This window comes from Danio rerio, chromosome 8 (assembly GCF_052040795.2).
Source record: "Danio rerio strain M-AB ecotype USA chromosome 8, GRCz13ab, whole genome shotgun sequence".
Lineage (NCBI taxonomy): Eukaryota > Metazoa > Chordata > Actinopteri > Cypriniformes > Danionidae > Danio > Danio rerio.
The window spans coordinates 7236418-7245000 of NC_141028.1; the positions used below are offsets into that span (position 1 = coordinate 7236418).

General features: G+C 38.9%; 1 long non-coding RNA gene and 1 other non-coding gene across 2 annotated transcripts in view; both read right to left on the reverse strand.

Annotated features, from left to right (window-relative positions):
* Nucleotides 1-8583, reverse strand: part of LOC147835497 (uncharacterized) — an 80956-nt gene that overhangs the window by 50415 nt on the left and 21958 nt on the right. The window lies entirely within an intron of this gene.
* Nucleotides 5105-8583, reverse strand: part of LOC147842540 (uncharacterized) — a 22262-nt gene continuing 18783 nt past the window's right edge. The window contains exons 2-3 of the long non-coding RNA XR_015497522.1: nt 8168-8583; nt 5105-7141 (exon numbers count right to left, since the gene is read on the reverse strand). The exon at nt 8168-8583 is cut by the window's right edge and continues 678 nt beyond it. This is a non-coding gene — a long non-coding RNA (uncharacterized LOC147842540). The remainder of the gene's footprint in view (nt 7142-8167) is intronic.

An 8583-nucleotide genomic window follows, 5' to 3' on the forward strand; every position in this document is an offset into this window, starting at 1 on the left:
ACTTCTGCGTTTAGTCCTATGTTGAGAACTGATTACTTATGTCGATTTTGTTTGTTTGTTTTAGAAAGGACTGTTTATTATTTCGCGATCCTTATACGTCTTAACTGTTTGCTTGCGGATTTCACCGGGAGATTAAGCAATGCTAAGCTCATTCATATTCTCTGGGAGCAACTTCCTCTCACGCAGCAGAGGGCAACAGTTGAGGAAGAGGACCAGGCATTGAGTATTGCAGACGGGGAACGTTGTTCGTAAAATGACATATTGCCTAGATAAAACAACGGGCGCTTTCCTAACAAGTCAAAGGACCACAAAAGGAATCATTGCATCGCTCTCAAGTTCTCTGAACGATACATTAAGTGGCCACTTACTTTTTTTAGAAAGACTATTTAGATTCTGAATTTGCAAAATGTCTTGTTTTCTGTTTTGTTGTGAATAATGCTTTTTTTTCAGTTTGATGATAAAACAGTAGACAAGAGGGTAAAATAAAAAAAGAGTTACTCTTTTTTTATAATTCGTTTCGAGAGAGTGTTTATTCCAGGGGTCGGCAACCCGCGGCTCTAGAGCCGCATGCGGCTCTTTAGCGCAGCCCCAGTGGCTCCCTGGAGCTTTTTCAAAAAATGTTTGAAAACAGAAAAAGATGGGGGAGGTAAATATATTTTTGTTTGAATATGGTTTCTATAGGAGGACAAACAATCTTAACGTTTTCCAATGCTGTAAAAGTGTGTAGAATATTTATTTTCAACATTTCTGTCAACGAAGATTTGCGTCATAGCCTGCGACACACGGAATAGGCAGGTGGCTGTTGTAAACTATCCAGCGGCTGTGTGATGCGCCATGGAGCGTAAGCTGTCTTTGCTAAAGATGTACAGCGGGGCACGCTCTCTCATTTTCCCTCCCTGAGAGAATTCAAAGAAGCCCATCCCGATCACTCACTCAACGGTGATTATTTACAAGGTGCGTATCGTTGATATGCAAACTGCTTTTGGGAGCAGATTTTGCGAGTGGCGAAAGGAAAAAACTAGACTGTCTTTCCTTGTCACACACCCCTGGAGATTGACCCTTCCTTGTTGAGAACATTCCCAGTAAGGGGCACGTTATGCACATTTACATTTACATTTACATTTAGTCATTTAGCAGACGCTTTTATCCAAAGCGACTTACAAATGAGGACAAGGAAGCAATTTACACAACTAAGAGCAACAATGAATAAGTACTAAAGGCAAGTTTCAGGTCTGTAAAGTCTAAGAAGGGAAGTATTAGTAGTTTTTTTTTTTTTTTTTTTTTTTTTTTGTACAGTTAGTGTGATATTCAAAGAGGCAATTGCAGATTAGGAAATGAAGTGGAGACTAAATAGTTGAGTTTTTAGTCGTTTCTTGAAAATAGCGAGTGACTCTGCTGTTCTGATGCAGTTAGGGAGTTCATTCCACCAACTGGGCAGATTGAGCGTGAGCGTTCGCGAAAGTGATTTTTTCCCTCTTTGGGATGGAACCACGAGGCGACGTTCATTCACAGAACGCAAGTTTCTGGAGGGCACATAGATCTGCAGAAGTGAGTGCAGATAAGAAGGTGCTAGGCCAGAAGTCACTTTGTAGGCAAACATCAGAGTTTTGAATTTGATGCGAGCAGCAACTGGCAGCCAGTGCAAACGGACTAGCAGCGGAGTGACATGTGCTCGTTTAGGTTCATTGAAGACAACTCGTGCTGCTGCATTCTGGAGCAGTTGAAGAGGCTTGATAGAGTTAGCTGGAAGCCCAGCTAGTAGAGAGTTGCAGTAATCCAGTTTGGAGAGAACAAGAGCTTGAACAAGGAGTTGAGCTGCATGTTCAGATAAGAAGGGTCGGATCTTTCTGATGTTATAGAGTGCAAATCTGCACGATCGAGCAGTTCTAGAAATGTGGTCAGAGAAGTTTAGTTGGTCATCAATCGTTACTCCAAGGCTTTTCACCATTTTGGATGCAGTAATGGTTGCCCCATCCATCTGGATTGAAAAGTTATGGTGTAGAGTCGGGTTGGCAGAAACTACAAGCATTTCCGTTTTTGCGAGGTTCAGCTGAAGATGATGATCTTTCATCCAGTGTGAAATATCCAACAGGCAGGCTGAGATACGAGCTGGAACCGAGGGATCATCAGGATGAAAAGAGAGGTATAGCTGGGTATCATCAGCATAGCAGTGGTAGGAGAATCCATGTCTCTGGATGACTGGTCCTAGAGATGATGTGTAGATGGAGAAGAGAAGTGGCCCAAGAACAGAGCCTTGAGGTACCCCAGTGTTTAGATGCTGTAGGTTGGACACCTCTCCCCTCCAAAACACCCTGAATGACCTGTCAGAGAGGTAAGATCTGAACCATTGTATAACAGTGCCCGCAACGCCCAGTGACTCAAGCGTAGATAGCAGGATCTGGTGGTTGACAGTGTCAAAAGCAGCTGACAAGTCCAGCAAAATAAGGACTGATGATTTAGAGTCTGCTTTAGCCAGTCTGAGATCCTCCACGACCGAGAGCAGGGCAGTCTCAGTTGAGTGGCCTTTCTTAAAGCCGGATTGCTTGTTGTCCATGAGATTGTTTTGAGTAAGAAAGTCCAGAACTTGATTGAACACTACTTTCTCCAGAATCTTGGCCATGAATGGAAGCAGGGATACTGGTCTGTAGTTTTCAAGTAGCGTATGGTCCAGGTTGGGTTTCTTTAGCAGTGGGGTTACCCTAGCCTGCTTAAATGTAGTGGGGAATAAACCAGAGTCAAGAGATGTGTTAATTATGTGAGTCAGTGTTGGTATGACTGCACGTTCATTTTGATGTTGTTTTTTGGAATCCCCAAAATAAAAAACATCAAAAATCTGATTTCTTTACTGCATTTCTTTAATTTCATCAAAGCAAAACATGATGCATTAATATTGTAATGAAGTTAAACTTGAACATTAAACATAATTCATTGATATTGTAATGAAGTTAAACTCGAACATTAAACATAATTCATTAATATTGTAATGAAGTTAAACTTGAACATTAAACATAATTCATTGATATTGTAATGAAGTTAAACTCGAACATTAAACATAATGCATTAATATTGTAATTAAGTTAAACTTGAGACGGCATCGTACAACAGAGTAGTCACGTGGTGCGTCATTCTCTACAGGATGCAGTGCAGGGAAAAAAAACATTTAATCATGAAGGCTCAGTATGTATTTGTAGCCAACTAAATCATTTTTATATAGGCTAATACAGCTAATATAAATACATACAGCATGTGTTGCCTTCATTATAAGGCTTATATAAGGCTTTTAATTTTTTGCGGCTCCAGACAAATTTGTTTTTGTTTTTTTTTGGTCCAGTATGGCTCTTTCAACATTTTGGGTTGCCGACCCCTGGTTTATTCAGTCAGCCAAATATCTGTAGAGCCCCCTCAGAGTGATATCGATTCGTTAAGAGAGAAGGTGTTGCAACAGGAAACTGAGGCCACAATTGACACTGGCTCACAAAAATTGGACAATAGAAGATAGGAAAAACATTGCCGGGTCTGAAGAGTCTCAATTTCTGCTGCCACATTCGGATGGTAGGGTCAGAAATTGGCGTCAACAACATGAAAGCAAGGATCAATCTTAATCTCGATTAAGGCTGCTGCTGGTGGTGGTGGTGGTGTAATGATGCTGGTGATATTTTCTAGACACAATTTGGGCCCATTAGTACCAACTGAGCATCGTGCCAAAGCCACAGCCTACTTGAGAATTGTTGCTGACCATGTCCGTCCCTTTTTGCCCACAGTGTACACCAGGGGTCACCAACCTTTATGAAACTGAGAGCTACTTCTTGGGTACCGATTAATGTGGAGGGCTACCAGTTTGATAAACGTTTCTCAAATAACAAATTTGCTCAATTTACTTTTAATTATACTTTATGTTTTTGGTAATAATTAAAGATATTCATCCATGTGAAGACACTGATCATGTTAATGATTCTCACAAAAGTTATCAACAATGATTTAACAGGATAGGAAATACCCTGTATTTAATGTATCAATGTGCAACACTTTATTTTTATATATCTCTGCAAATACTTACATTTTTAAATGGTTACTTCTATATTAGATGAAGCTTACTGGTAAGTGGTGCCATGATGAGCTATTTTTAGAAAAGGCCTGGGGGCAACACATGTGATCCTAGCGGGCTACATGGTGCCCGCGGGCACCATGTTGGTGACCCCTGGTGTACACAGTGTGCCATGACATAAAGCGCGAATCATCTCAGACTGGTTTCTTGAACATGCCAATGAGCTCACTGTACTTGAATGGCCTCCACAGTCACCAGATCTCAAATCAATAGAGCACCTTTAGGATGTGGTGGAATGGGAGAAGTGTATCATTGATGTGCAGCCGACAAATCTGCAGCAACTGCGTGATGCTATCATGTCAATATGGAGCAAAATCTCTGAGGAATATTTCCAGTACCTTGTTGAATCTATGCCACAAAGGATTAAGGCAGTTCTGAAGGCAAAAGGGGGTCCAACCCGGTTCTAGTAAGGTGTACCTAATAAAGTGGCCGGTGAGTGTATATATGTCACATAAGAATAATCCAAGACCACATTGGCAAAAGCAGCAACAACCTCAGCCCTTCTCCTTAATGATTTTAGCGGCTGCAAACACTTGAATCTTCTTTTGAAAACCAATTCAATGGCGGAGCGTAAGCACACGTGTCACTGTGTGTAAAAATAAAATAGTGGTGAATGGCAGTCGCCTCAAGATTTGATCAGATTTCAAGTGGCCAAATCCATGGATGCCCATCCAAAGGCTGAATATGATTATTTTCAAAACAAGCTCCATCTTTCAATCAGAAATGCCCTGCTCTGTCATTTACACCATTTGCATATGACTGTGATTGTTTGGTGCATGCGGAATGAATGCATGCAGAATGAATGTCGTTTATGATCCCTCTTTTCATATAGTGATTTCTACCCACTGAAAATATGTCAGTCCACAAAATTATAGACCTGCCTGTTTGTGAATTGGACAATTAATATCCAAATGAAGATATGCCAGGCATTTGTTCGCCGCCAAATAAAACCGGATGGAAATGTTTGGCTTTCAAAACACATTTTTTTTTCTTCTGTTTGCGTACTGGAAATCATAAATGTGAGATTAGGTTATTTTTAATTCTCTCAGACTAAATGAATTCACGGATATTCCATCGCTCCATCCTTCCTGGCTGCAGAATAAACCTTGCAGAAATTGGACATTTCCTCAAGCAAACATAAACACACTATTATAAAAGACACCTTGATATGAAAAAGGTGACACTGCTGGATATCATAAGCCTTAGACAAAAGAAACAATATAATAAAAAGCTAGTTAAGGTTTATAATCTTGTTTTTTAGAAAACAAAAAATTAAAATCGTCACATTGGAATTATAAGGTTCTATCTGTGTTCTGAATGATTTTGAGATTTTGAGCTTCAATGTTTTTTATTTCCATATAGCAAACAGTATGTGTGTAACATTTCCTTTTTAAATAAAAAGTCTTAAAATGAAAACAACTAATAATAAACATCCCATAACAGAAATACGTAGTCATTTAATGTGAATATGTCAAAAACTCAATTAAAACAAAAATGTCCGATTGAACCTTATAATTAGGGCTGGGCGGTTTTTTCGATTTTTCAGATTAATTCGAATTTACGTTTTAAGACGATTTAATTTTTAATCAAATTGAGAAATCGCGATTTTTTAAAAATATATATATTTAATACATTATAATGGCACCAATGCGCTTTGGTTCACTCTCTGTATGAAGCAGGAAGCACACCAGAAGCACCTGTCGGCGATGCGCCGCACTGCACAGCACCACATGGATGGATTTTAGAATTCTAAACAGGTTTCTATACACACACCGACGCTGCCCAGTCAAGATTCACGAAGCAGTTCTCATTTCACCTGGCCCACAGAGCGCCATCTGATTAGTTTCATGTTAAATATCCTGCGAATGTGCGCGTTTGGTGTGTGATAGTTTAAACTGTCATGTGCGCGCCGTGTCGCGGCATTTCTGGTGTGCGACCTGCTTGACCACCTGTTGAAGCGTAAAGTCATGTAGGATTTTACTTGTTGCACGTCTGTGTGGATTGTCAAGATATATTCCCTCAAGTCCATAAACTCGATCTCAACATGTATGAAGGACGTAAAAGCCTGCCATGTGAAAAACCGCGCCGATCTTTTGGTTTGAACATGAGCAGAGGTGAGGGCCAGTAGCAGTGAAAATGAAAGTACCCGCCCCCATGACGTCATTTAGCGGACCTAGTGGAAAACCAGACAGATCAGGCAGCATAATACAGAGAGTGGAGCAAAGCGCATCAAATGATCGGTATTTAAAAGGGGGAAAAAAGAAAAATAGATTAAATATATTATTTTATATTAGAGAGACATCTGGTGCTTGTATCTGCTCCTGCTATACGTCCACAACTTACCACATTGGGTTAAATTTACAGTTTCCATGTTCAGTTCTTTTCTTCCACTGTCTTTTTAAGAAAAAGGAAGCAGCATTACAACCTGTTCCTTAACCATATGGTTTTTCGAGTTTATACTTTTAGAGGGAATGTTACTTCAGTCATGTTGCTGTAATGTTTTGTGAAGACTTGTAACACAATTTTTTTAAAGAAATCGAAATCATGAATCGGTCAAACTTTATAAAAAACCTAGATTTTTTTTTGACAAACTATAACTGAATTACCACATAGTTTTCTGTTCTCTATATTATATCTTTCTATCTTTGGATATCTATTGAGGGACTGGAAAAACCCAAAACAATAATAATGAGTTCCCATTAGACAGAATTAAGCTGTGGTCGCACTAAACGTTTCTCCCCATAGAATTCTATTCATACGCATGCGAATGCGGCGGACTGGAAACGCAAGCTCGTGTGGCAACTTTCTCCATTCGCTGTATTGCAAAGTTTAAGCTTGGTTAATTCTGACCTGCGAAATTGCACCACAAGACTGCATGAGATCAATTAAAGATCCAAACATGACCTCTCTTATGGAGAGTAAACCCGTTTTTTAAATAAATCAAATAAACATTAGAAAAAATGAAAACCAGATTAACAATTTCATTTCAAAACACTGTTCGCAAAATCAATTCAGTTCGCAATTTCACTGTGACAACTAGGGTTGTAACAATATACCGGTATGACGGTTTACCACGATTTGAACGTGCACGATTATCATACCATGAACAATTGCATATCAACGGTTTTAACCCTTAAAGACCGAGACAGCCGCCCGCGGCTAAAAATAAGTATTGCTCTTAAATGTTTAATAACTTTTGATTCGCTGATCCGATTCATACAATTCAAAGATTGGCATAAAGAAGAGAATCTCAGCTTTCCAGTGCTGTATCACATAACATTCGCGGACTTTCAGAGGCTCCGGAATCAGTGCGGTTACGTCATCAAAATTTGACAACGCTGATTTGACAAAGAAACGCTTGTCACTGTGTCTCTGGACAAATCAGACATGATACATTGATGCATTGTCCCTCCTCCATGCCCAGATTGGTTCAAACTCGCTATATCACAACCAATAAGCATAGGTTTCGCTTTTGTTTGTGGACCAAGCTTTTTGAACAACACGGAATGAGAGATAGGCATACATTTATGCGCGGCTAAATAAAACGCAAAAAAAAAGTTTTGCATGAAATAATTCTCATACTAAGTACTTTTGCATGCACAGCAGCACAGAAACATGACAAAACAGTGACACAGCAAAGACGAACTGCTGCTCTTGCTGTTTTCAAAAGACGCAAATGAAGATGCAGCTGTTTGTCTGCATTGCAGACAACCATATCCAAATCCATATCGATAGACAACCATATCCATGCTGGCACATAAAACCTAGGGATGTTCCATATTGAATCTAGTTTCGTTATGTAACTATTTATAGTATAGTAAATATTTATATCTATTTTTTACTGAGGATTTGCACCATGTTTATTTGGACTTTATTTGGACTTTGACACATTATTTATTATTTTCTTATTTTTATTTGTTCATTGTAAGTGGTGTTGTTTATAGAAACTAAAAATATATTTTTTGGAAAAAGTCAAATTTGCTTCACTGTTCTATTATTTTGTAACATACCGTATACCGCGAAACCGTCAAACCGTGGTATTGTTTTAGACGATTATCATACCGTGAAAAATTCATACCGTTACAACCCTAGTGACAACACATCGTCCTTGTCAAATTGTTAATAAAAATGAAGTTGCTGATTTAAAATTTCATTTTCTCTGCATTTCTGCATCAAGACTGCCAACCGTGCTCGAAATTAACTTTTTTACTTGGTAGCACCGGTGCTCTTAACCTCAAATATTTAGGAGCACCAGAAAAAAATTAGGAGCAGCAGAGGGAATTTAGGAGCACCAGCAAAAATGAATGAGCACTGCTGCAAATTGTATATTAAGGCATTTTTGTCTTTGAAAGCAACAAAAATTAGGACTAACCAAAACCGGAAACAACTCTCTAAATAATGCTTTGATTACTTAATATTTGTGCTATAATTCCGAAATGTCCAATAATTATAAAATATAAATGATGATGGTGACAATA